This window comes from Simochromis diagramma, unplaced genomic scaffold, assembly GCF_900408965.1.
Source record: "Simochromis diagramma unplaced genomic scaffold, fSimDia1.1 OVJJ01000371.1, whole genome shotgun sequence".
In the NCBI taxonomy this organism is placed as follows: Eukaryota; Metazoa; Chordata; class Actinopteri; order Cichliformes; family Cichlidae; genus Simochromis; species Simochromis diagramma.
In genome coordinates this window covers 2,891,802-2,918,464 of record NW_024386920.1, presented here as the reverse complement: position 1 = coordinate 2,918,464, position 26,663 = coordinate 2,891,802, and the positions used below count along the sequence as shown (strand labels likewise).

At 39.4% G+C, this 26,663-nt stretch overlaps 2 long non-coding RNA genes across 4 annotated transcripts; both read right to left on the bottom strand.

The window, feature by feature from the left end:
- Positions 1–1,451: 1,451 nt before the first annotated feature.
- On the bottom strand, positions 1,452–6,521 carry LOC120736558. Of its 2 annotated transcripts, XR_005696532.1 has the most exons (5): positions 6,350–6,521; positions 3,292–3,386; positions 2,894–3,196; positions 2,769–2,813; positions 1,452–2,667 (listed from the first exon to the last, which is right to left on the bottom strand). It is a non-coding gene; the product is annotated as an uncharacterized LOC120736558 (long non-coding RNA). The 2 variants fall into 2 exon arrangements; XR_005696531.1 differs by lacking the exon at positions 6,350–6,521 and having other exon boundaries at positions 3,292–4,271.
- A 6,690-nt stretch (positions 6,522–13,211) lies between these two features.
- LOC120736616 lies at positions 13,212–25,248 on the bottom strand. 2 transcript variants are annotated; one of them, XR_005696549.1, is made up of 5 exons: positions 24,942–25,248; positions 16,051–16,157; positions 14,739–14,831; positions 14,300–14,633; positions 13,212–13,676 (listed from the first exon to the last, which is right to left on the bottom strand). It is a non-coding gene; the product is annotated as an uncharacterized LOC120736616 (long non-coding RNA). The 2 variants fall into 2 exon arrangements; XR_005696548.1 differs by lacking the exon at positions 24,942–25,248 and having other exon boundaries at positions 16,051–17,674.
- Between the last annotated feature and the right edge of the window lie 1,415 nt (positions 25,249–26,663).

The following is a 26,663-nucleotide window of genomic DNA, read 5'->3' as shown; positions in this document are numbered from 1 at the left end:
TATTGCCAGAATAACCGGTCAGTTTCCAGATAAAAGAGAATGCCTGTAAATGTGACATCTAATCACATATTGTGCAAAAACAGGGCAAAAAGTTTAGTAGTTATTGTAAGAAATACTAAATAACAAAATGTAATAAATTTTGTTTAAATTAGTTCGTCTCTTTACATAATAAGAACTTTTAATTTTGATACTCAGCATTTTACTTTTGTAAACTTAATTTTCTTAAATAAAACTTTGTGAGCAATTTAGTTTATCTAAACAAATCTATTTGCATTATTAGACTTGCATTGCATATAAAAACATGCATATGTTTCATGACTTTGTCAAGGGAAGAAAAGCCAAATAACACTAGCATGAAGAGAATTTTGTTAAAATATGTAAAAGAAGCAGTAATACTTGGTAGAGAACTTCTCTCTTTGAAGAACATTTGAAAAGGAGTCATAACAAACAGGGCAGATTAGGTCAGTGGTGACAAACATACAGCCCGTGAGCCACATCTGGTCTGTGAGATAATTTCAGTTATTAATAGCCATCAGCCCTGCTGAGACTTTAGTTTGACTTTATTTTGAATGGCACACCATTCGGTGTTCATACAGTTATGTGAGAGAAGGAAGGGGGGCAGATGTTCAGCAATGACAGCAAGTACAGTGGTTCAGTCCAGGAAATAAAACCCCAAATATTTCATCTGTGACATTTGCAAAGTTAATTTAAATACGGTCATTTTTATTGTGCTTGGCCAACAGTATACATAAAATAATGTCTCGTGTTAACCCGGTGATATTCTCATGCATGAGGTGACTTCAAAAACAGCAAAAAAAATAAAAAAAAAAATAGCCAGGATAAGTGAACTGTCACCATGAACATTGATGATGTTCCTCTGACATTAAAAATAGATACTGGACCATATGTCACTGTAAGAAGTGAAGAAACCTTTAATACACTTCCTAAAGTCTATAATGTTTAAAGGGCAAAATAGCAGTTTACTCAGCAGACCTGAAGCTGTAAACATAGGTTTAGTGAAACGAGTGGAAAACATCAGTACTGTTTTGGTACAAGTGGACTATGAAAAACTGAACCAGTTAAAATAATTCTTAAACAAGATGCACAGCCATATGCAGTTCACGCAGTCAGATGAGTACCTAAACCTTTCATGCCTCTTGTGAAAAAGTAACTGCTGAGGCTTGAAAGTGCAGGGATAATAGAAAAGATGACGGTTCCAGTGTGTTCCAGGCTCCAGGTGTTCTACCTGTGGATATGTTTGAATCGATCATGGAAGCTTCACCGTCTTTTGAAACTACATGAAAGAATTTTTAAAAACTTTTTTTTGTATGTCACTTGACCTAAAGGTTCACCTAACACAGATTCTCTTTAATCATTTCAGGGAGAAATGCTCATATGGGTCATTTCAGGAGGCTGGAATAGTTTCAAATGGGATGAAAACCCATGACACATTTGATTGAAAGACTTGTTACAAGTTGAGTGTATTTTGAACAAAAGACTGTTCAATTTTACACAGTTATTACATTTACAGTTATTTTGTAGTGACAAGTGACTCTTTTAACTCCAGTATTAGATGTTAGCTGTAAACATCTATAAACACAACACTGACATTTAATTTTGGGCTAACATCTTAACAAACAGTGGTTTACATGTAGGCCTGGAAAAATATTACCAGTCAATCTTCCTTTTGCTCTTTTTTTGCTCTCTGTCATTTCTGAAGGAAGTATATGTCTGATAATGTGCCAACCAATGTGCAACAAAAACAGCAGCACTGTAATGATGTAATGATGTGGACGGACTGTCTTGCCACAGTCTTTGAGTTTACTTGAGTTAACATATAATAATGCTACACAGGTGGCAAAAAATCCATGTGCGGAACAGGGAAATGCATTATCCACAGCCCACGAGAGTCCCATCTGTCCATTCATTCATCCATCACAGCCTAAAGTAACAGTTGGATGATTTTTACTGTGAGCTGTGGTCACAATTATGTAAAGAAGTCAAGGTACAGAAACATCAGTGGATTTACAAAGTAAGTATGTAATCCAACTTTGGATCATTTCCCTATTATTAGATCGTGGATGATAAGTAAACAAAATTGACCTGATGTTCACACAATGTCAGAGCTGTGACAAATCTGTAGACATTCATCAGACACATAACAGGTTCAGTCCCAAATGTTCTTAAATTTCCCCATAATGGTTTCATTTTACTGAGCAGACTGAAAGTCATGTGAACGCTCTGTTATTCACATCCTGTTATTGTATATCTATATATTGTATATAAGACATCAAAGAAGTCTAAAAATGACTAAAAATAAAAAAAAAGGTTAATAAAAAAACAAACAAACAATATGATGATCAAAGAGTCAGCAGTGATGAGCAGCATCTTTTACAAATGGAAAATATGTCACATACATTCATATACATTCATATTCCCCTCGCACTGATAAACAATCATACAAAGAAAAAATACATTTTTAAACAACCGTGAAGTCTTTACTGACTGGTGCAGTGTATGTCACTGTCCTCTCTCTTACTCTGCGTCTGTAAGTTCTATACAGGAAATACAAAATGAACACAACTACAGCAGAGGCAAAAACACAAAGTACAATGGTGGTCTCGCGTGTTGACTCCTCCTGCTGCCCGCTGTGTTCTGGTCTTGGACCTGATTCACGTGTGGAAGTGGAATACAGTTATTCTAACTGAATAACATTTGTTACAATATGTAACAATGTACAATGGTCAAGTCGTTGTCTTTCAGCTTACCGTTATCTGGTGGTGTTGTTGGTTGGAAAACGTCCGTTTTTGGATCTGGATAGTAAATTGCAGTTATTTTAACAGTGGCAATGAAAACAATTTATTCTGGATATCTGAACTAAACATACACTCACCAATGATTAGCTGTACTCTGACAGGAAGTGATTTCACCATTCCACAGATTGACACGATTTCAGCTGTGACATTTGCCTCTTCTTGGACATTTGAGATGGTCAGTGACACATAGGTAAGGGCATCCCATGCACAGGTGTATTTTGTGGCATCAGTTTCACATAGTTTGTTGCCATTTGTGTTATGCCAGTCATACTTTTGACCAGTACACACTTTCCCTCCAAAAGTCGAAGTTATGGAACAATTTAGAGTCACATTTTCTCCAGCTGTAACACTGACAGTGTTGTTGCAATTAAGTGACACAGCTGAAAGAAAGGAAATATTTGATGTTCAATTTCTTCTTCCTTTAGAGCGGTCATGTCTATTAGTAACATATCTGGTACAAGCAGTATAGAAATACCTTCATCTGATGAAACACTTCTTTGTAGAGCACAGAACAAACTCAAACATGTCAACATGTACAACATCCTGGAAGCTTCACCTCACCCCAAACGGCTGGAAAGAACAAAGTCATTACTGCAGGTTCACATAAAGTCATGCTGTTTTAGAAAACACAAGAAACATGTTCTCTTTGACACATTAAACATAAAGTAAAATGTGCTTATACCTAAAAATTCATTTAAATTTCTATCATTTGAGAATGCAAGAAAAACAGCAGCGACAGTAACATATGATTATAATAGTTCTATTAAGACATAAACGGACATATCAGCAGTGTTACACGCATTGCATCTTCTGTCACATGTGGAGTCACGCTTCCTACTTTAGTTTGCTGTGAAAACCAAACAATTGCGAGATTGACAAGTTTGAACAGCTCCACAACAGCTGCCAAGAATGTTGGTTCAAACAGGAGCTTCTGTAGGTCATGTGCCATCATCAAGTCGCGTGGCACTGCTGAGACCAGATTCATAGCTTTGCAGACTTAAAACAGAAAACTTTACAGGTGTTAACGGACAAAATGGAGTGTTTGGAATAATCCCACCTCTTTTTTTTAGTGTCACATTTTATGTGCTTCTGAGCATATGTATTCGGTACATTCTTCTGTATTCTGTAAGACTCCCCAGATTAGGATGACTTAATATTGTTAAACAGTCTCCTGGATGACAGTGAAAAGCACCCAAGAAGCATTTTTGGTGGTTTCCCCAATAAAAGCAGATTCATATTCCGACACTTTATGCTTCTGCATTCATGGAGTGCTGCAGTTATTCTAGTACTTCCTTATTAACATTCTTCTTTCTCCTTTTTGCCTGGAAACTTGTGTTACCTGTTAGCTTCCAGCTACAAGTGGCATAGATTGCTTATAAATTACAGCTTGTCAGATGCAGAAAGAAAAACAGAGGAAAGCATTTAGTAGTAAGGTGTAGAAACTGTAAATCACAAAATATAATAATTTTTGTTTAAACTAATAAAATGAATTAATTGTTGCATTCACTTTTTTTTTTATATAGATAGTAGGGGTGCAACGATACACAAAATTCACGGTTCGATATTTTTTCGATACAAAATAAAATGTTCATGCCTTTTTAATTTGTCATTTATTAAAATTATAAATATATATTTTAACTCAAAAGTACAGTTTTTAAATTTAACCCTAACCCTTGTGCGTGTTTTTTATTTTGACAGCGAATGCGCACCTGCGGACCACTTATGTGCAGCCCTGGTTATTTAGCTCATCATATCGCAGCCACAGAAATTATTTTGTCCATGAAACCATAAAGCTGCACTTTCTTTTTGCCTTATAGTCTGATTTGTCATAACTTTTCCGTTTTGCGGTAAGCTTTTCTTTGGCTGTCACTTCTTCACCCTGACCTGTCTTATTTGGCTCAGCAGAACTGAAATATATATCCTGCTGGTTTTACACACGCACTCACATAAGCTCAGCGATTCTCTGCGCGATCAACCTCTCACATGTTTAAGTTTGCTGCGGGAGATTTCACTTGTCATGTTTGCATAGTAAGCTAACGATTAATAAGACAATGTCAGAGGAATTGGTGCACAAATTATCATCACTCACCAATCAGTGCTGTCGCTCACTATACACAGTTCACGCGATTGCAAAGTGAAAGCAAAAAAACAAGCGCAAATTCAAACGCGACTTCAATATGTCACATATTGACAGTGGCTCACCGATACCAATGACATAATAACCCAGCTACATTTCCGAAAGAATGCAAAAGCATTGACATATATTTTTCCTTCCTACAATAGCCGGACGGGCAGGGCAGAGATAGATTTTGGTAGCCCGACTTGAAAAATCGCTAGCCCCCGATTTTGCGAGCCCTGTATCTGATTGAGGAATCACTCATCTTTGGAAAAGAGAGTTTATTACAGAGAAATGTCTCTTTCCAAAATAAAAGCTATACTATACGCTTCTTCTGGGCTATATTCTCAGCAGCATATTAAACATATCAGGTCCCCATAAGGAGAATCATGTGCTAACGGCTGTCTAAATGACTCGGGTAAAGTTTGTAGCATGCATGCTTGTTGTTTTTGTCTGCTTCCACTTGTCTTTGCACTAGGATGATGTCGGCGTAAATGTGCAGTCATATTCGTTGTGTTCCCACTAGTGCTGTCAGCATTAATCTCGTTGAAATGACGTTAACGCCACAACACGGCAAATCTCCGTTAACGAGCTACCCCTGATAGCCCCGTGCATGGGGCTAGACGGCCAACACGTTAACGAGCTAACTGCGCTAACACACTAGCTCCCACCCATGTAATTGAGCATTGCGTGGCACATCCAACATACTGTTTTACTTTAGTCCATGACACACTTACCTTCAGGGTCATACGTCACATGAAAACCAAAATAATTCCAAACGCCAGATCTGAATGAGGGTGGGGGAGGTTCAATTTGCCATGTTGCAAGGAGAGCTTAACTTCTGTCTCGCTAGCTTGCCCTGCGCTCTTCCTTCTGACGATGCTGTCTGTGTGGAGCGCTCAGTGGATCTGCGCTCGACAGTGCAGCCTAGGCGGAGTAGTTGAACGCAGATTCACTGAGCGCTCCACACAGACAGCATCGTCAGAAGGAAAGTTGATAAAATAAATTACAAATGTTGTATTGTTCGATACATATGCATACCGAACCGAAAGCACTGTATCGAACGGTTCAATATCGATATGAATATCGTTGCACCCCTAATAGATAGATATAGTACTAAAAATTTAGATACCCCAAATGAGCCTTTTTACATAATAAGCAGTTTTTATTTTTGTTAGTCAAAATTTTGCTTTTGTAAATTTCTTTAAGCATTAAGTAAAGAAGTAACTTTTACTACGTGAGCAATTTGTTGAAGGTTTTCTAAACAACATTATTTACATTTAAATGACTTGATTACCCTGATAAAAAGATGCATATGATTTATAACCTTTTTTGAAAGAAAACGAGACTGTTAACAATTACCAGCTATTTGCATGAAGAATTAGTTAAAATACATAAAAGAAGGATTAATACTTACTTGGTAGAGAACGTCTCTCTTTGGACAACATTTGTGAATGAGTCGTAAAAAATCAGGGCAGATTAGATTATCCGGTCGAGGTGACACATGATACCAGGGGGAGTTTCTTGCAGGTGAAATGAAACTGCCTGCAGAGATTACAAGACTCATTGGCAAAGAAGAATGGAAAACAAGAAGCAAACACATTCCTTAAAACAGGGTCTAAGGTGACACTTTTCATTTATGAGAGAACGAATGAACTGGATCTAAATGCTTTTTTTCTTCGTCAGTGAATAACACTGGCTTGAAATGATTTTTTAGATTTTACTAAAAGTTTGGTTGGTAGATTAAAAAACAGACGGAATTCAAAAACTAGTTGTGAGGCCTTTCAGGTAAGAATAAAAGAAATAAGCAAAGGTTAAAGACAATGCTTTTTAATGAGAATGCTGTTATTAGTTTCATTCTTTTATTTTCATATATTATATTTTTTAATCAGCATATAATACAAATTAGTATTGAACATAAGTTGTAGTCTTGTTTTTATTGCTAATGCCAGTTTAATCAATCCATCCATCCACGTATCCTCTTCAGGGTCGCAGGGGGTGCATGTCTTTGGACGGTGGGAGGAAGCCGGAACTCAGGACCTTCTTGCTTCGCAACAACAGTGCTACCCACTGTGCCACCATTCACTTTAATTTATTAGTTAATTTAAAGGTAAAAGAGGGAACTCATACAGACTTAGCTGTCACACATTTTTGCTTTGAGTTTTTTTCATACCTTCACGTGTACACTACCAGTCAAAAGTTTGGACACACCTTTCCTTTAATGGTTTATCTTTACTTTCATGACTATTGACATTGTAGACTCTCACTGAAGCCATCAAAACTATGAATGAACACATATGGAATTATGTAGTAAATAAAAAAGTGTGAAATACCTCAAAACATGTTTTATGCTTTAGATTCTTCAAAATGTCCACCCTTTGCTTTAATCACTGCTTTGCACACTCTTGGCATTCTCTCGATGAGCTTCATGAGGTCGTCAGCTGAAATAGGTTTCCAACATTCCTGAAGAAGTTCACAGAGATGCACTTGTTGGCCTTTTGCCTTCACTCTGCGGTCCATCTCAAACCGAACCTCGATTGGGTTTAGGTCAGGCGACTGTGGAGGCCAGGCCATCTGGCGCAGCACTCCATCACTCTCCTTCTTGGTCAGATAGCCTTTACACAGCCTGGAGGTGTGTTTGGGGTCATTGTTGAAAAATAAATGATGGTAGAACTAAACTGGATGGGAAGGCATGTTGTTGCTGGGTCAGTGTGCCTTCAGTTTTGAATAAATCTCCAACAGTGTCACCACCAAAGCACCCCCACACTATACCACCTCCTCCTCCATGCTTCACGGTGGGAATCATGCAAGTAGAGACCATCCGTTCACCTTTTCTGTGTCGCAGACAGACACGGCGAGTGGAACCGAAGATCTCAAATTTGGACAAATCAATCAACACAGATTTTCACAGGTCTAATGTTCATTCCTTGTGTTTCTTTGCCCAAACAAAGCTGTTCTGCTTGTTGCTTTTCCTTAGCAATGGTTTCTTATCAGTGGTTTTAGACCATAAAGATCTGATTCGCACAGTTTCTTCTGATCAGTTGATGTAAATAAGTGTCTGCTCCTGGAACTCTGTGTGGCATTTATCTGGGCCCTAATCTTTGTCACAGCGCTTAATGGTTTTTCGCCACTGCACTTGAGGACACATTCAAAGTTTTAGCAATTTTCCAGACTCACTGAGCTTCAGTTCTTAAACTAATGATTCAATTCTATTTATCCAGAAACAAATCACAGCAACAGTCACCTCAAGGTGATTTATGTTGCAAGGCAGAGACCCTACAATAATACATACAGAGAAAAACCCAACAATCACATGACCCCCTTTGAGCAAGCAGTCAGACTGTTGTTTCTCTTTACTTAGCTGATTGGTTCTCGCCATAATATGAATTCTAATCGCTGTCAAATAGGGCTGTCAGCTGTGTACCAACCTGACTTCTGCACAACACATCTGATGGTCTCACAATGAACCTTGAGAAGGCACACATGTGAAGTGAAAACCATTTCATTTGACGACATCACGAACCTCACTGAAAGAAGGCCAAGGGTTTGCAGCGCCGTCAACAAAGCAAAGGGTGGCTGCTTTCAGGAAACTAAAATATAAGATATAGTCAGAGTTATTTATCAGTAGTTTTGCTTTGCTGCATAATTCCATATATCCTGCTCTCTATATTTGATGTCTTCAGTATGTATCTACAATGTAGAAAGTAGTAAAAATAAAGAAGAACCATTAAATGAGAAAGTTTGACTGGTAGTGTATTCATTTTTGACCGTTTATCCTCTCAGTAAAGCGTGAAGCTGACATAGAGTTAAAGACAACCATACACCCCCACAAACATGCCCATAACCAGTTTAGAATCACAAGTTAAACTGCCAAACATGCCTTTGGAGGATACCAGAGTGCTGGGAGGAAATGCCACACAGGCACAGGGAGAACAAAGAAACGTAACAAACAACAGCTCTGACCTGTTCACAAACTCTGCAGAAAAAGTGCCAGCACTAAACAATGCACCACCATTCACTGCATTTGTAAAACAGAAACCACTTTGAACAGATTAAACAAAACTCAAATGTATCCTCTTATTATTCACAAAGGTTTTTATTTAACATTACCATTTTCTTGCAGGATGACTCATGTGCACAACCCTACATGATAAATCTACATGACTGATGTAAAAAAAAAAAAAAAAAAATCCAAAACAAACAAACCAGCAGCTGAAGCTAATGTGTGCGGAACCACACAACTGCAGAGTCTTTTGACTCTAAGCTACTTTTCTGGGTAAAGGTGATAAAAAACTCCAGGAAGTCATCAACCTTGCTGCCGGCTTGTCATTTAAATCCTCACAGAGCTCCCTGCAGCAGGTTTTACATTCCTCTTTTTTTTTACAAGTGAAATAGGTGCCAAAGCAGGTGTTGCATAAGAAATCTCACGGAGAGAACAGAAACGTTTACTCATGACTGCAGCGCTGATGCTGAGCCAAACTATTTCGATTCAGTTCACTTTTACTGACAGAGTGCCAATCACATCAACAATCTAATGTGTGATCTAAATCTGTGCTGAACGCCCTCTGAAGGAACTTAATCTTATTCGTTTGCTAGTTTAATGACAGGAAATCGTCCACAAAATCACAAACAAGTAAATATCAGCAGCACTAATGTTGTTGAGTTGTAGTGGAAGCCAGATGCTAAAAACACCTTTTTGTACCAGGTAAATATACTTATTTTGATTCTGCATTTGAGCATGCTCATGCTAACCAAGACGCAAACTCAAGAAATGAAAGAGGAAACTGCATTTCCTCGGGGTACTTGCGAATGTTAGCTCGTGACATACATTCTAGCCTCGCCTCTAAATATTTATGTGGGCCAAGGAGGTAGCACTGAAGCTAAAAACGCAAAACCCAAAACAAATGGGCGACATAATGGCGGCTACATCAACTTCAGCATCATCAGAGTGTCTACACTGAAATGAGACAGCTCTTGTTTCAGAGAGGTTCAGACTTTTTAGAGCTTCACATGACAAATATATGACAGCGGGGGAGATTCTAAGTTGAAACTTTTATGCATGCAGTGCCTTGTAATTTATATTAATGAAATATGCTGTTTGCAAATGTAATCAGCCTCATCATCAAACCTCAACTCAACTGAATAAACATTATAAGGCTATCTCGAAAAGCAACCTAATCAGTTGGATGACCTATTGTAGTGTCTAAGAATAATTCAGAGTGAATAATCAGACATTTCAATCTCATCCACCCTTTTCAGGGTGGAGCCTTTAGTTACCATACCCAAGGCAAGGGCTCAAGGTAAAGAACTATTTGTGGCAAAGCAGATCAGATGAGATACACGCACAACATGAGTGCAGTCTCATATTTACACAGAATCACATACAAATCATTGAGCATTAATCAGTACAGACACTAGAAACTCAGGCTGCCATTCAATATACCTGTACATGAAGTAAACTGGTAATAGAGTTGCTTTATATTAAAGTTTCTGAATTCATTCTGTACAAACCCTTGTTTTATTAAACAATGTTTTTTTTCACCTCACTTGTTCTTTCTGTTCTTCCACAACCTCTTGTCCTCTCTCTTTCCATCCTCGTCACTTAACTAGAAACTGGTCTCCACACACCTTGTGTGAATCGCACACTTGTTCCTGATGACTTTGCTGCTTTATAAGGAGGGGTTATTCTTTACTGTAGCAGTGAAGCCTGGTATGAACTTTTGTGGTGTTTTGTTTCTTATTGTGAGGACTTGGTAATGGCCAAATGAAGCTTTCTGCAGCGCCGGCTCATGTATTGAAAAAGGTTCACTACTGAAGCTTTTCAACACGTGCTTCTTTGGTGACATTTGGTGGCCACAAATATGAACAGCAGCTTTAATCCACAAATGAAAAGGAACTGCTGTATTATGATTGCCCACTGAAAGATGCTGATTTGCCAGCCTATATTTAATATCATGTGACATTCTGTGACATCGGCCTGACTTTGCTTGTGACTTCCTGACGTTTGTAAACAAATACATAAAAATGACATCATATATAACCAGTGTTGGGTAAGTTACTTTAAAATAGTAACTTAGTTACATTACTAGTTACTTCTCTCAAAAGTAACTCAGTTACTTCAAGTTACTCGTTACTTTCAAAGTAACTAGTTACTAGGGAAAGTAACTTTGGTTTTACTCAGAATTCTCTTGTTAATGTGTTTCTTCCATATCTTTGCCAGTCTTCTAGCTTGCTTACTTGCCACAAGTGCACTGTGCCACCTACCAATAGAAAGGAAAAGATAATGTGCATATTTCCACGAGAGAAATCCCACGCCTGGACTGTCGTTGACCGCCGCATGATTCTAGCCTGCTTTTTACATCCAACACAAAAACTGCAGTCGTGGTGCTTTCGATTGTACTCAGAACTCGGAAATTCTGCCTTCCGAATAGGAAGATGTAGGCAACACCAGACTGCAGATGAGCTGCATACAGGGCTGGACTGGGACAAAAACCAATCGTCCCGGGGAATTTGACTAGAGACCGGCCCGCCATTATAGGAAAAATCATAAAGCCTTTGAATGAAAACAAACGCTGTTGTGTCAGTGATGTACACTGTTTTGATGGTATATATGTATCAATCTATCAATCGTTTGTTGTAAGACTCAGATAATTATTTTTTTTAAAAGTGAGACATTTTAAATGAGAATAAGAAAGTATTTCTTTGTGCCCCCCTTTCCCTGTTAATGCCCTACCTGGCCCCCTGGCAACACTTTGACCAGCCCCTGCACAGTTACCAGCTGTCAGCTACTAAGGATCCTGGTGTTATTTGTCTCTCAGAAACAGTTCATAACTTCCCTTCAACTCATTCATGTCACCTAAAAGGTAAACCTGTTTCTCCATCACCTGTTCAGCTCTGATGATTCAGTAAGGACATCTCCTGGTTTCATCTTCATGTTTCCCTCTCACCAGATAACCAAACGATATCATGACCAGCAGCTTTACAGCTGTGGCTCCAGCAAACATCAGCTGATACTAGAAATTAATATTAAATAAATTCTAACATCAGCTGATCAAGCTTAAACGTGGTGCTGTTGTTTAGCGCGACATCCGCGGTTTCCTCTTTCTGGCGCAAAGTGGGCGATAAACAAACAAGAGAGAAAAGCCGATCAGCTGATCACTGATCAGTTTCATGATTGAAGTAGAAACAGGAGAGGGAGGGTGAGAGGAGAAGAGGCAGCTGTGCAGCGTAAACACAGAGTAACTCCAGCTTTGTGTCTTTTTCATTGTAGCTGAAGTCTGGGACAAACTGTTCCTTTTCACCTCAATAAGAAACGCGTAATATTTTCTCTGAATATGAGACGATTCTGTTTTTTACGGGATGGTTGGCAACTCTAATAATTAACCTTATGAACAAAATAAAGTTCAACATCATTAACTTCATAGCACCACCCAGCTGTATAGAAACTCCGTCATGCTAGCTAGCACGCAGTACGAAAAAGTCAGCATAACAACATTAGTCCCAACACTGTAACGACATATCACACAGTCTTATAACAGGTTGGACTATGCTTCTGCTGTTAGGTAATTGCCTCAACGTGATTATGTAATTAATTTGTGCATTTATATATATTATATTCTAACTCTTATGTATAGTGTATTTGTATGTATGTTTTGGACCCGGGGGTACACTTGCTTATTAACTAGTAAAATAAAAACATAAAATAAGGTTATTCTGTTTGTTTTTTTCCTCGCTGACTCTGTCTCTCAATGTCTTGGTTTTCTTTTGACACATGTGCCTTCAGCTCAGCTTCAAACGGAGCCGTGTTTTTGACCACTTCCTCAAATCCAGACAACTTCCCCCCTTGGCTGAATAGAAGAATTATCTGTTGTCGTACATTGGGCCAGAATCAAATATGTGGTTGTCCAAGCAGACTGAAAATTGACTATTTATCTGACATCTCATAATTTCCTCTTGCTTAAGGAGTGGCTATGATCTTTGTAAAACAGCCAGCAAGATTGCAGCACAGGTTTTCCAGACATAGCTGAGACAGCCCTAGTGACATCATCAGGGTCTGTTTCCAGCTGGCCACATTACAGTAACACAATTAGATTTCTTTGTACACTAGTCAAGGTGCAGTTTGTAGATGCTAGATTGTAATGTGGAGGGGGGACGTAACAGAGAGATTTTCAGGTTTTATTCCACATGTAATCAAATATAAAATACCCTCCAAAAACAAACAAACAAACAAACAAACAAACAAACAAACAAACAAACAAACAAACAAACAAACAGATTATACAATATTTACAATTTATTGTGGTCACACTATCCCACCATTAACTGGAGACATTGTAGGCTTGTGTACATTTTGACAGTATAAATGCTGTACAGAGGCAGTGTTCACACATCACTGAATGAAAGTAAACAGTATTTTTGTAACAAAGCTCCTCTCAGGAGCACAGAAGACAATATTCAGCTGCAGCTGTGCTCGTTGTTGTTGTTTGTATAAACCTATCGAGTAATGACAGTAATGTTTTTGGGAAGCAGGTGGATCCACATTCATAAACATCAAATACATGCCACATAACACCACAACCAGTCTTTAATTCACAGTGCAGAATCTGTGTCACTTACATTTCTGTGTGTCTGTGACTTCTATAGAGAGAAAATGGACACAGCTGTGGGAAAAACACAGAGTACAACGGCCATCACATGTGACTTCTCCTGCATTCCTCGTCCATTTCCTGTCACCCTTACTGAAGCTGACAAAGTAAAGTACATTTATTAAAGTACAGTTAACATGAGCATGAAATACAATTGAAATACAAAATATTAATTCACAGACATATTTCTTGTAAATGTACAGTACTGTGCAAAAGTTTTAGGTAGGTGTTAAAAAAAAGGTTGTAAACAAAGAATGCTTTCAGAAATATAAATGATTGTTTATTGGCCCCAAATGTATTGAGCAGCAGGACAATGACCCCAAACGATGGTATGGCCCCCGCAGAGGTCTGATTTTAACATCACTGTGTGTGTCTGGCATTATATGAAGAGACAGAAGGATGTGAGGAAGCCTACGTCCACAGAAGATCTGCGGTTAGTTTCCCACGTGTGGGACTAACAGAGGCTCCTCTTATCTTATCTCTTATCTCTTAGCTCTTAGGAAGAATTGATGATGTTTTGAAGGCAAAGGGTGGTCACACCAAATATTGATTTGACTGAGATTTCTCTTTTGTTCATTCACTGCATTTTGTTGATTGACAAAAATCAATTATTAGCTTTTCCATTTTTGAAAGAATTCTCTGTTTACAACATTTTTTCTCACCTGCCTAAAGCTTTTGCACAGCACTGTATATTTCTGATGATATTACTGAAACTTACTAACCTGCAGAAGGGAATAGTTGTGCAGTAGGGAATAGTTGTGCAGTAGGGAATAGTTGTGCAGGATGGGATTTAGCCATACCACAGCCTGACCTGATTTCAACTGTAACGTTCACCTCTTTCGTGACACTTGGGACGGTCACTGAGACATACTTCAGACGATCCCCTTTACAGATGTGTTTTGTCAAACTGCCTGTAACATTGTATGGGCTCATTTTTGTTCTCCACGGTATATATATCAAAAACGCTACAGTTTGAGCCATCTTTCCAATTTATGGTACAATTTAGAGTCACACTTTGTCTAACTTCTGCAGTCTTGCTGCAATTCACTGACACAGCTGAAAGCAAAAAAAGCACCAAATGATATTATTATATTTCTTCTTTCTAATGCATTTACATGAATAGCAATACTTCTATTTTTGATACACACATTGTATAATTACCTTGATCTGATGATACAGTGCTTTGTAGAGCAAAGAACAGACTCAAGCATATGCACAGGTAGAACATCCTGGAAGCCTCAATGTCTTTAAAAACTGGAAGGAAGCAGAAAAGTGTTGCTGTTTTAGAAACAGGGTTTTGTAGTCTTAATTTATTTTTTATTGTGTAATTTAAGATCATCATAAAATTTGAGAAAACAACCACAGCAGTCATTTATGCAAACAATGAGTGAAAGCAAAATTTTAAAATGCTCTAACAAAAGCTGAATGTTTTTAAGCTTCAGTGTTTGTCAGGTTAGTTTGTTTAAAGCTCTGCAATCAGTGAGCATCTCAAAAGGAACTTGCACACACAATACACTTCACTTTTACTGAGCGCTATCGTTTTATGTGGAATTACAAAAAAAAACCTGCAACAAGTTTCGACAGCTTCCTTAAAGAATGGTAAGAATGCTGATAGCCTGCAAAAAAACAGAAAGTGGAATAACTGATCCATGGAAGACACCTGAAAGCAGATTAGGTATGAAGATACTCCTTGATAGATACTCCATTCTGTAATATTTGAGTTTGTGATAGACTTTGGCTGTACATTACTAACAACATTGTGTGTCACAGTACATTGATCAGGAGTCTGCTGATCAACAGTACTCTGAGGGCACACAGTAATCCTTAATAATTTTTTCTCTTTAATTTCCCAATAAAGTAGACTTTTGTTCCCATTTCAGGGAATAATATTGTACTTTAAACCTCTGCATTCATCGAACAGCTGCAGCTCCTCAACTAACAATTATTCTGTCCACATTAAGATGTTTGGAATATGATAAGTTTTGCAACTTTGATCTAAGTTTGCACATCTGTCACCATGGTAAACAGCCAGCTTCCTGCACATGCGTCCACATCATTTACAATTTAAAGGCATCATCTATTAAAAGTAATAAAAGCAAATAATAGCAAAACAAATAGTAAACAAACAATAAATAATAAAATGTAATGGATGTGACTTATACAAATCAAAGCAATGCATATTTGACTAAATTAATAAAAAAATTAAATTAGACAGGTAAGAGTGGTACTTTTACTTTTGATATGCAACATTTTGTTTCCACAAACTCACCTAAAGGCACTTTTCTTAAATATAAAATATTTCTCCCAATATCTGTTTAAAATGATCAAAGCAAATCTGTTTGCATCAGCAGCTCTCTATCACCCAAATAAAACCAAGCATATCATTCATTACGTATTCTAGGGAAAAGAAGCAATTTATACCATCTCTTGCAGACAATTTTGGTAAACTAGGTCATTGAAAAGTAATACTTACTTAGCAGGGAACTTAACTCCTTGCAGGGTATCTGAGAATGACTCAAAAACCAGGAGAGACAGCATTAATCCAGTTCACAGCTGCCACAGGACACCAGTGGGAGTTACCTGAAGAAGAGAAAGTAAGAAGCAGACAGGTTGCTCAACATGAACTCTACCAATGGGGCACTTCAGGTAAGAATAAACCACCAGCTACCAGTTTTGGGTCATTAATAAAGAAAAGTAAGAGAATAGAAAAACAATAGAAAAATAGTTATCCACAGTTTATTTTTTAATATGGATATTGGCTACTAATCACTTATTTTGATCCCAGGCCTTGTAACTGACCATTTTCAAGGGGATGTTTGTTAAACTACGTTTTGTTTGTCAAGGGCAGCTCATGCCTTAAGTGTGGGCCTGTTGTGGGTATACTGCAGGGCTCCACTGGGGGTCCCTCTCTACTTAGTGAAGGTAGCCCAATCAATAGGTTGTCACATTTGGACTGAGATGTGCTCTACATTTTACAGCAGAACTGGGGCCTGTGTCTCTGTTGTTCTCTCTCCATGTTAACATCCCGTTGTTGCCCACTCTGGGCACGTGGGTCTGTTTGCTGGGTCAGTGATTATTAGGAATTCCTTTGGCTAATTGCAAGAACATCTGAGTTTAAATCCGCCATCTGCCTGGAGCCTTTTTGTCTGCAATTTGATGTTCTCTCCATGTCTGTTTAGGTTCTCTCCAAGTACTTTGGCTTCCAAAGACATGCAATTAATGAGGTTAGGTTAACTAGGGATTTTCATATTGCCCACAGGTGTGAATGTGAGTTTGAATGGTTGTCTGTCTCTCTACTGATTAACTCAGCATCATTTTTTTTTCTTTGTTAATCTCTGGCTCGTCATGTCCCCTTGGGCTCAACACAAGAGCCACAGGCAAATACAGACGAGCTCCTCCAGGTGGTTAAAAGTAAGAATAACCTATTGAGGTTTCACTATTCCACGGTTCGTCTTTCCCTGGGCCAGAATTAAATACACCTGATGGTTCAAGCAGAATTGGTAAGTGGTTGGTGATCGGTCCTCCTCTAGCAGCCGACTGCCTTTGGTCTCCGGCTCTTCTCCTCTATACGCCACACCTGCATTTATGAAGGGAGACACCTGATAATTGCTGTCTTTGTTGCTTTCATAGTGACTTTCTGTTTGGGGCTACATCCAGATGACCTCTGGTCTATCTGGAGCCTGTCCTACTTCATGGTCAACACCATACTTAACAAACGATTTAATTGGATTAATAGACAAAAAAAAAAAAAAGACAAAAAATCAAAAGCAAATGGCAGTGATCACATTGAATGGCAGTGATCACATTGAATGGCAGCAACTTGAATGCTGCACTTGAATAACCCTGCTGCGATTGTAAGACAACATCCAGGTTCAATGCAATTCAGTTCATCGGTCTCACTCCACAGGACACGTCAGGCTTCGCAGGAATAACAAAAATATTACAAAACCGGTTGTGGATTGTGGGCAGAAGGTCATTTATATATTAAAATGGACATTTAAAGAAATAAGCAGGAGTTTTCATCTCTTAACCCTGACATTATTAAAACATTCTTACATGGCACTGTGATTTTGTTGTCTCTGATACAGTCACACACTGTAAAAAAAAATAAAAAATTGTTGCGAAAACTTAAAAACTCAATTCTGGGGTCTGGAGTGTGGGGCCTCCCTGCTGCTGCGGAGTCGGGGCGGTCTGCTTCTCCCCACCGCAGGGAAAAGGGTAACACCACCTGGGTCTGGGTGCAGTTCCCCCCTCCAGGGGCAAAGGGTACCTAGACCCGGTTCGTAGAGTACGCTTGGGGAGTGTGATCGTGTGTACAGCGTCTCTTCATGTCTGTCTCCACGTTGGTTGAGTGTGGAGTAAGTGCATATGAGAGCATGAGGGTGGGGCTCGCTCGGGCCACTTTGGAGGTGGGGTGCCCCCGGCCTCTCGGCCTGGGGCTCGGTCACTCAGACACAGCTGGCTGCCGGCGGAGCTCACGGGCGCGTCACTGCAACTCCCCCTGGCTTCTGCTCCGCGGCTGCTGAGTGACCCCTCATCTGGGACTCTCCTCAGCTCTTTCTGGGACAGTGGCGCGGCTGCCCCTCTGTTGGTCTTCCTTGGTCTCTTGTGTTCTGGGGGCCTCTGGATGTCTGGAGTTTTGATCTCCTCCATACCTGCTTCATGCCCTGGAGGACGGGGCTGTGGCCCCCCCCACACCCTGTAGCAGATCATTACATGTAGGAACCTTTTAAAAAAACAAGCGCATCCATGCTCACAGGTGTACACACGGGTGATCACACACACAAACTACACCCTTTTTGGCTCCTGCCTCAAAGCACACTGTGTGCTGTCGATCTTACGTGCTGCACAATAATGTTTAATATTTAGGATTTACTGTTATATTCCCATAGATCATTGTGATTATAAAAAAACCAACAAAAAACTCAAGGCAACCCACTGCATTTACACTTTTGGGCTCTGATGGATAACTTATAATTTCAAGTTTAGGAGAAAAGTTGCTTCAACTAATGTTTTTGTGTTTACAAGATTAATAACTGTGCTTTTTCTTAACTCATAATTTATTGTTTTAACAATGTATTTCCTAAAGTTTACACAACATTTTTTTTTGTTTTGCCAATCAATTTCCTAAAGTCTAGAAAAAGTATCCTTTATAGTTTTCATAAGTTGCTCCCTGTTGTATTAATGAATATTTACACAATGTTGATTTTCAAATAACTATATTGTGTTCAAACACAACTGCACCACTGACAATGTTTTGAGATGAGCCATTTTTAACATACTGACAACATTCAGCCACAAATAAAGTCATTTTCCAAAAACAAAAAAAGGTCAAATTTTTGTTACTCATCCAATTTTAAAGGTGTGGTATTGTCAGTCAGAATATCAAACCTATCTTGATTGATAGTCACTAACAAACAGATGAAAACATCAGATGGCAGGATGTGAACTCTTCTATTTGGTTTCCATACAGCAAACAAATGTGTACTTGAGTTCTTTGGGAAACTCCATGTTGAGCCCATAAAGTAGGCCAAACAGGTAGGCAAAGGCAGTGGGAAGGTCTGGCAGATCATCAAGAATAATGTCCTCTTCCAAAACAATGGCAGTGTTGACCCCTGTGGACTGCGAGTTGGGTCCCACGCAGTCCTCCAGAACAGTGAGGATGCCCACCGTAACACCTCGGGTTGCCCTCTCAACTGGATCTGTATCCTATGCAAAATTAACAACAGTACATATAAGTCTCTGTAAACCAAAACTGAAGATTGAGTAGATTTGCATGCTCACCAGACATGTTAAGAAGAGTTTGGTCTCGTCGTCGCGAACAAATATCGGTAACCCTTCCAAACTGATGGTTCGTCAATGCTGGACTATGTTTGAGACCTAAAACAAGGAAATCAAATAAGACTCAGTCTCATTTATAAACCTACCATTTTCTTTAAAAAACACATTAATTGTTGCTAAAAATACAGCCTTAAGAAATAAGATGTTAAAATGAGTTATTCCAGATAATTGCTCATGGTTTTGTCAGTTTTTTTTAAAAGTAATTTTGATGCAAAACCAATGTAGCACACTTATGACAACATTTATAACAAAAAGTGGCATGAGTGGGATGAGAGTTGAACTGTCCATCATGACCTGCCATCTGCCAAACACACAGCGCTGCTTGTTATCTTATAATCCCATTCAGGAGGACACTTTTTTGAAAACTAACAATTTTTGTATCAATTTGGGAACTTCAGGTTCATGCTGTTTACCTAAAAATGCAGCCAAGGCCTCAGGCGTTTTTTTTATATAACCATTTAAATCTATTTACAGAACAATCAGGTGTTCTGCATCAAATAAGAAGGCACACAAATTATTTGTGCCAGTCCAAAAAATAGTTTGTGTGCAGTATAAGACAGAAGACCCTGCAGGTCTGACAACAGACTGTGGGTGGGGCGGTTTGGCTGAGATTAAAGTTATTAGATTAGATTAAATAAAATTTAACTTTATTAATCCCTCGGGAGGGTTCCTCCGGGGTTGTCACACAGCTGAATAAACGTCAAACAGAAAAAGATTAAACAGAAGAGTTTATGCCAGCGCCCGGTTATATTTTAGATAGCAAGGAGCAGACGGCAGAGTTTCACTCCACCAAGGGAGCTCGTGACGTACTACCCGGCTCTCTATAGACCGCGAAGGCCGGGTCCTCAGGTGGAAGCAGCCTCTGAATTTGGACACCCCCGCTGTTTCCGGGCCGGCCAATAATAATGGTGACATTTGACATATTTTATCCGATAAATAAACCCTGTAAAATGTATTTACCCCCCCCCCCAACAGCCCTTTTGAATGTCTCCCTAGTGTAGCTACAACACCTCACTCTTGGGGCACTTTTTTGCCACATGTATCGCAAACCACGTCTCAGCTGTTTGTGGCGGTAAAATAAGTCCGCACATGACTTCAATTACGCTCAACCATTGTTGTGAGTGCGCACGCCAAGGGGCTGCGAGACATTTATGCAGCCGCATAAGTTTGTGGTCAAAGGCTTGCACCCATTTGCCACAGCAGATGCTGGAATGTGTTTAATTGTAGGCAGGGACATTACTGGATATTCTTGTGTAATTGCTACAGAATAATTTATGTTATACTTTGTTATTGCTACAGAAGAATATTTATTTTATTATTTTACATTTACAATTTTTTTTCCTGGGGACCCTGTGACACCCCATTGAAGAGCCGTAGGCTGGATCTCACTGCTGGGTTTGTAAGGCCATGTTACTCCTAAATTTCTATCTTGTTCAAAGAGAAGATATAAAACAAAGTTCTAAGCTAATCGACCTCAGTGTTTTTTAAAAAAAAAGAATCGATAAAGAATCGAATTGTTAAACAGAATCGAAAATGGAATCGGAATCGTGAAAATCGTATCAATACCCATCCCTACCTGTGAGGACATCTGATCTCTGAAAAAACAACTGTTAATGAAGCTGGAAAAACAAACCCACATCTTGATCCTTAAAAAAGCATATTAATATATATCTTAATAAGAAAAACAATCACAGCTGAAGTAAAAGGCTTCAGCCTACTAATCATAGTTCATAAAATACATTCTCTGTGTCAAAAGTGATGAGTTAAGGTGCCCATGGAGGCAAAGGTGCAACCAGGCATTTGGCCCCGGGGCAGACCGAAGTCAGGCTGGAGAGATTATATCTCTTGGCTGGCCTGGAAACGCCTTGGTGTTCATATTCATATTAATATTCTTATTCTTCTATGACAAAAAGTACAAGTGTTCATTTAAAGAAATAAACAGAGCAGTAAGAGATGTTTTTAAAAAATTGCTTTCTTTATTTTGATTTTCCGCCAATTACATGTTTTTATTTGTAATTTTTGTAGTGCTCCCTACTATGTGAACCCCTCACCTAAAGTTTTATGTTTAATGGTTTAAGCCAATTAAATTCTAAACTATCACAGGGCTCGCAAAATCTCTAGCTCGACGTCCCAAGGCTAGCAATATCTCCGGTTGGGCGACCAAAATCACCCAACCGGAGATATTGCTAGCCCTGGGACGTCGGGCTAGCGATTTTGCGAGCCCTGTATCAACCCAACAATCAAATGATCCCCTTTAATAGCAAGCACTGGGCAACGGTGGAAAGGAAAAACTCCCTTATAAAAAGGGAGAAACCTTTGACAGAACCAGGCTAAGAAAGGGGCAGCCATCTGTCATGACTGGTTGGGGGGTGAGAGGCAGAGGAAAAGAAAAATGAGAGCACAGGTTAGCTATATGTTGTTCACATTACCTAAAATGAACAACGTATGGTTTTCTGGACTGTGAAAGAAATGTCTCAAGTCACTTTTCAGTGACGTGACCGAAGACTTTTCTGGATGGCCGTGCGGATGCTTGTCAGAAACAGTTCATTTCCTTTCTTGGAGAAATGAACTCCGTCGGGTAAAAAAATTGAGCTGCTGAAAAACCTGAAGCACGGATGCTCAATAATCACTCCATCAAAGAGGTTGACAGCCTTTCTAATGCTGGCATTCACAATCGTCCTGTCCTTATTGATTTCGCCTGGATTTCCATATCTCCACACTTGACGCCCATTGATGGATGAATATGCAATTGTCATTGAGGGGAACTCTGTGTGCAGTTGCATCAATTCCTTCTCAATGACAGAAGAAAGTTTATAAGCAGAAAAGAGTCCCAAATCATTGCCCCCAGCATGGATTACCAGTATGTCAGGTGGGCTCTGTGTGGATAGCTCCTCATAAAAACGAGGAAGGACTCCCCTCCAGCGCATTCCTTCTTTGCCAAACCACTGGACTTTGGCATTAAGTCCGAAATTTTCTCCGAAAATCTCTTTTGCTTCACCCTCGGCTCGTCTGATGTAGCTGGACCCAATGATCCACACGTTTGTTTCTCTCTGGTCTTCTGGCCTCTTCTTGTCTTTCGGTGTGTTTTCAGAGGTTTTGGTATCACCCAAGGCCAAATTGTTTGTTTTCTGACCTGGGAGTCGGATAGTCCTGGACCAGGGACTTTGTGGGATGTTCTGTGTCACTGCTGTGTTTTCAGAGGTTTTGGTATCACTCAAGGTCGTATCATTTGTTTCCTGAACTTGGAATTGGACCATGCTGGACGAAGAACTTTCTTGGATGCTCGGAGTCACTGCTGTTTCTTTCTTATCTATCTCTATTCTCATCCTCTTTCTCTCTGGAAAGTAGCTCTCAGAGTTCTTTTTGCTGCCTTTTGAAATCCGACTGTATCGTCTTTTCAACACATTTTTTTCTTCACAGATAAGTCTTTCTTTCCTTGGTGGAGAGCAGCTGTCAGCACTTGTCGTGCAATTCTGTGCAGCATAATCCGGGCCTTGCATTGTCTTGAGTGGAAGTTGGACAAGTGCGTTTGTTTCCTGAACTTGGAATTGGACCATGCTGGACGAAGAACTTTCTTGGATGCTCGGAGTCACTGCTGTTTCTTTCTTATCTATCTCTATTCTCATCCTCTTTCTCTCTGGAGAGTAGCTCTCAGAGTTCTTTTTGCTGCCTTTTGAAATCTGACTGTATCGTCTTTTCAACACATTTTTTTCTTCACAGATAAGTCTTTCTTTCCTTGGTGGAGAGCAGCTGTCAGCGCTTGTCGTGCAATTCTGTGCAGCATAATCTGGGCCTTGCATTGTCTTGAGTGGAAGTTGGACAAGTGCATTTGTTTCCTGAACTTGGAATTGGACCATGCTTGACGAAGAACTTTCTTGGATGCTCGGACTCACTGATGTTTCTTTCTTATCTATCTCTATTCTCATCCTCTTTCTCTCTGGAGAGTAGCTCTCAGAGTTCTTTTTGCTGCCTTTTGAAATCTGACTGTATCGTCTTTTCAACACATTTTTTTCTTCACAGATAAGTCTTTCTTTCCTTGGTGGAGAGCAGCTGTCAGCGCTTGTCGTGCAATTCTGTGCAGCATAATCCGGGCCTTGCATTGTCTTGAGTGGAAGCTGGACAAGTGCGTTTGTTTCCTGAACTTGGAATTGGACCATGCTGGACGAAGAACTTTCTTGGATGCTCGGAGTCACTGCTGTTTCTTTCTTCTCAGTGTCTATTCTCATCCTCTTTCTCTCTGGAGAGTAGCTCTCAGAGTTCTTTTTGCTGCCTTTTGAAATCTGACTGTATCGTCTTTTCAACGCATTTTTTTCTTCACAGATAAGTTTCTCTTTCCTTGGTGGAGAGCAGCTGTCAGCACTTGTCGTGCAATTCTGTGCAGCATAATCTGGGCCTTGCATTGTCTTGAGTGGAAGCTGGACAAGTGCGTTTGTTTCCTGAACTTGGAATTGGACCATGCTGGACGAAGAACTTTCTTGGATGCTCGGAGTCACTGCTGTTTCTTTCTTCTCAGTGTCTATTCTCATCCTCTTTCTCTCTGGAGAGTAGCTCTCAGAGTTCTTTTTGCTGCCTTTTGAAATCTGACTGTATCGTCTTTTCAACACATTTTTTTCTTCACAGATAAGTTTCTCTTTCCTTGGTGGAGAGCAGCTGTCAGCACTTGTCGTGCAATTCTGTGCAGCATAATCCGGGCCTTGCATTGTCTTGAGTGGAAGCTGGACAAGTGCGTTTGTTTCCTGAACTTGGAGTTGGACCATGCTTGACGAACAACTTTCTTGGATGCTCGGACTCACTGCTGTTTCTTTTTTCTCAGTGTCTATTCTCATCCTCTTTCTCTCTGGAGAGTAGCTCTCAGAGTTGTTTTTGCTGCTTTTTGAAATCTGACTGTATCGTCTTTTCAACACATTTTTTTGTTGTTGATTTTTGCCGTGATTACTCTGAGACATGTTGGAGTGTTGATGAAGCGACTGTGTTAAAGATTCAACTGTTACAAAATGTTTCTCAGGCGTACCTTTGAATGCTGCAATCTTGAGTGTTGCAAATAAACTGACTAAAAGTTTGGGATCCCTACCCATATTTATAGATTCCATGCCCTATGACATCATCTTCATGATGATGTCATATAAAATGCCTTTGATCATCATGATGATGTCATAACATAATGTAACAGTAACATTCTTTTTTTTTTTGTGCTATTGTATATACTGATGTTGCAGAAGACAGAAAACATGCTGTTGTTTGCATACATTTAATAATCACCTCTGCACAGGAGCTGAAGCATTGTCCTGCCTGCTGCTCTTGCAGTACTTGCAATAAAAATACAGTAACGGTAATTAGTGACTGAGCAGCCCGGTGCTTTTCTCTTGATTTCTTTAGTCAGGGTAAATTCATTCACCTGCACGGCTTAGCTAAACGAACTGTACAAAACAAGTATCTCCGACAGCCGAGTGCTCATCTTAGCTAGCTGCGTCTCGTAGCTAGGAACAGTAGTTATGGATTAGCTTACAGATATATTTAACTTACCGAAAAAGTGCGGCGGGGCCTGGGGTCCGTCCGTCGGTTAGTCCGGTTTACTGAAAAACACCTCAGGATGTCAGTTTAAAACAGTCGCTCGTGGTTTTGTAACGTAAACGCTGGACCTCCTCTCAGCAACAGAGATACGCAAGTTTCTCTGTGACTGCAGCTGCCAGTCAAAGCTGTTATGATGACGTCCCGCCCCAATTTAACAGCATTGTGGTAGTTACTAGAAAAACGTATCAGAAAGGAGACCCATTGACAGGAAATCAGTGTGATGAGAACTACTGATAATGACAGAAAGCATCTTTGGAAAAAAGATTATCTGAGGAGAATTTTGTTTTTATTTTTATTTTTTTTATAACGTTTCTATAACGTTTCATACAGCATTGTTTGACAGAAATGAAGGAGAAAATGTTTTGTGAATTTGTTTGTTTTCACATGAGCTTTGTGTGATTTGATAAGTATCTGAGGCTGAGACCACGGGACTGTAAAACATGTTGGGCTTCATTTCCTTACTGAACAGTCATTTTAAGATTAGTTAGTAAATAAAAATTAGCAAATGTTGGTCATGAGACTAAAGTCATGGTAAAAGGCCTGTATTTGTATAGTGCTTTACTTAGTCCCTAAGGACCCCAAAGAGCTTTACACCACATTCAGTGATCCACCCACTCACACACACACTGGTGATGGCAAGCTACATTGTAATGTAAATATAGAATGGCCAATATTAAAGTTAGTATCATATTAATCGTGATTAATTATTACATCAGTAAACTTGAACTCTGACAGATACTGAGCTTCAGTAAAGATTCAAGTTGCAGTTCTTTATATTTCCTATCACTTTATATCTTCACTCAAAGGCAAGTATCTTTGGCAGTGTACAAATAGATATATTTAAGAGACAAATATTGTTCTTTTAATATGCTGATATTACTAAAAGTTTGCTCAGTGCTTTTGTAAAAACAAAATGTACGAGCTGTGATAACTGTTTCTGATCAAATGAAGAGTAGACTGATATATGAAATATTCCTTTATTGGGTGATCAGACCATGTCATAACTGCTTTAAGTCATACAGAATAGATATCAGAGCCTTAAACAGGCTGACTTCTGCTAAATGGGTCAAACTGGGCAGAAACACATAACATCCTTATGGAATATGATGTAACACTATAGATCAACTTACCTCAGAATATATAAAGCATATAAACAATTACAGCAATATGATGCAACAAACACAGAAGTGCTACTGATCCAAAATACTCAAAGCTTCATAGAACTGAAACAAACATTTATTTTCAGGTCCATTCTGCTGCTGATACATACTTTAGGTTTCTGAACATTAAACTTGTTGCTGCCTTTCATAGTGTGTAACTTGAAGACCCTGAGTACTTTCTCCCACACTGAAAACACTGGAATGATACAATTATTTGAACATTACCTAATAAGACTGATTCAGGACAGACAGTTATAACTTTTCTAGCAGTCCTTCACAAACAGGGAACAGTCTGTCTATTCTCTCCATCTGTCAGCTGCTGCTGGCTCTTCCTCCTCCTCCTCCTCACACACTGCTGAGTTTGTCCTGGTGGATCATCAGGGGTGCAAAGCCTCACAGATGATGTGCAGCAGTGGGTCCCTCAGTCTGTCCTCACTCTGGACACTTGCAGTTGTCACACATGGAAATCAAATGTGTGATAAGCTGCAGGATTCAAACACAAGTGTAACTTATA